A 2,536-nucleotide genomic window follows, 5' to 3' on the forward strand; every position below is an offset into this window, starting at 1 on the left:
CCCGGCCAGCTCCACTGGTGGCAGCAGTCCCGGAAGGAGAGGTTGGGGGTGTGATCTCTGGAGAAAACCCCTGCCCAGGGATTGGGAACTCTCTAGGTGCCCACCTGAGCCAGGCAGGCCTGAAAGAACCTCACCTGGGGTTGGGCCTGCCTGGCATGAGTCCGGAAATGAGGAAACACCTTCTGATGCCAGAGAGCCCCCATGTCCAGCTGGGGCAGTGAGCCCCTGGTCCTGGTGAACAGAGCAAGGGAGGTGGGGACACCTCATACAATCACCCGAGCCCCAGAGAAAGATTTCACTTGGGCCAAAGAAATGGAGGGGGACAGTGCCCGCCCTGTGGCCTGAAGAGGCTAGAGGGGCTGCCCTGCCACCCTACCTGGCTAGTCTTCCTGACAGATCTGGGGGCAGGGGGAGCTCCCAACCTCTCCTCACACTCTCATTTGATGGTTACTGATACTGCCTTAATGTCTGAAGGGGATAATACTTGGGAGCTTAAAATTACAATTGCTTCTACTTAAATTTATTTGATGGCCAGAGTGTTTCCGTTATACATCCGTATATGGGTTTTCAATATCTTAAATGTTTAAAAAGGTTTTATTCTGTACTTACACTGAGTGAAATTAAAAAGAAACAGTAAAATGTTTGAAAATGAAGTGCATTATGTTTAATAAATTTAAAATGAACAAAGACTGCTATATTGCCAGCAATATCATTCCCTGCCCAGGGGCATTAATAAAGACTGGAGGTTTGGAAAAACAATATTTTCTATTAAAATTCTGCGCTGTGTTTCAATATTAAAAGGATATGTGATGAATTTCCAGTGTTACCCAGACGGGGTCAGAGATTAATTTCATTTCTTTCTGGTCAGCATTCTGTCGATAATTAATCAAAAGCAGAGTTTCTTAATGAAACACTTTTCATAAGGTGATAATTAGCAGGAAAGAGGCGGCCCGCAGACAGTCCCCGCGAGCTGTCTAATAACCGGCAAGGCGCAGGGCTGGGTCCTGGGGGCCGGGGGCGGGGGCCGCGGGGACTCTGCCTCCCCAGGGAAGGGGCTGAGCTGCAGAGAGTTGGAGCCCTCGCCAGGCCCAGCCCTGAGCTCCGGCCGCTCTGCAGACCTGCTGCCGGGACGATTTTATCCGGCGCAGAAGGAATCGGGAGAACCCGGAGGTGGGGGCAAGCTGCCAATCCCTCCCCTGCCCAGTGCGGCTGCTGGGACGCTGTGTGATCTTAGGCAAGTCCCTTCCCTCTCTGGGCCTCTGCGCGCCCTCCTTCTGGAGGAGCAGCTCGAAGCAGAACCTCTCTGGCCTCTGGCACGGAGACCCTGGCCTTTGTCCTAGCCAGCTACTTTCCACGCAGAATTCCGGGGGCACCCACAGCCACCTCTGGCCCCAGGTTGAGCTCCCGCTCGCCGCTTCACTCCTCTGTGCCCCGCTGCCAGGGCCACGCCGAGCGGGCGGCCAGCGGCACGGGGGCCTGGGTGGTCGCACGGAGGGAGGGAGAGCTGGGAGGAGGAGAGGGTGGAGGCGTCCGCAGACTGAGGGGGATTATTAGTGCATTATAAAATTACTAAAAATAAATGGAAAACAATTAAGGGGTTCAAGAGTAAATAAAGTTAATGAAACAAAATTAGCAGCAATTAGCCGCGGCGCCCGCGCGCCCGCGCTCGCTCCCGCAGCCCGGAGAGGAGAGCGATTTGGAGCCTGGGGTCTCCCGGCGCGAACAAAGACCTCCTGCCCGGCCCTCCAGGCGCAGCCCGTGGGGATCCGGTCCCGCATCCGAGCCGAGCCGCGGAGCTCGACCACAGGCCGCCCGCACCCCCCGGGTGCCCGGTGCTCCTAATCCCGGGCACAGCGGCAGGTGCCGGGTCCACCGCAGGTCCGGCCTTCCCGGCGCCGCTCCGGAAACGCTGCAAACTTTCCGATAACGCCGAGAGGCGGGGGGTTCTGTGCAGATGAGATTATCGATAGTTATTGAAAGTCCCCAAATAGGATTTACAAAGCAGGCTCCTGCGCCTTTAATAGAATTCTAGATAATCTTTTATCACAACAAGACACCCATAGAATTATTTAAACAGATTGGACGGCTGCAGCAGCAAATTTCAATTATTCTAATGCTTTAATAAATGTGGTGCGTGTGTATTAAATTCAAGCTTCTTAATCCAAATTTTACGATTTAACTGCTCTGATTTTTCATTACTGCAACACCCACACGCGGCAATGGCCCACTCCTTTCTCGGGGAGGGCGATCCCAGCTCAGGATCGCCGCGGAGGGGAGCGCAGAGCTTGGCGGTTGCAGAGCAGGGGAGCCTGAGGCCGGAGAGGGGCACAGGCGCAGGGAGACCCCGGAAAGGCAAGACCGGCGCCCTCGGGAGGAGGGTAGGGCGCCCAGAGCGGGGCCTGGGGCCCTGAGAGCCAGGGGCCCGGAGAGCCGCCGGCCCGCCAGACCCTGCGCACCCGCCCTCCCCATCTCGGGGTTTTGTCCCAATGTGCTCCCTGCGTACTCACGTCGCCGCTCTGCCCGGCTTGGGGCTTTC

Source organism: Propithecus coquereli, unplaced genomic scaffold (assembly GCF_000956105.1).
Source record: "Propithecus coquereli isolate 6110/MARCELLA unplaced genomic scaffold, Pcoq_1.0 Scaffold137, whole genome shotgun sequence".
Classification (NCBI taxonomy): Eukaryota; Metazoa; Chordata; class Mammalia; order Primates; family Indriidae; genus Propithecus; species Propithecus coquereli.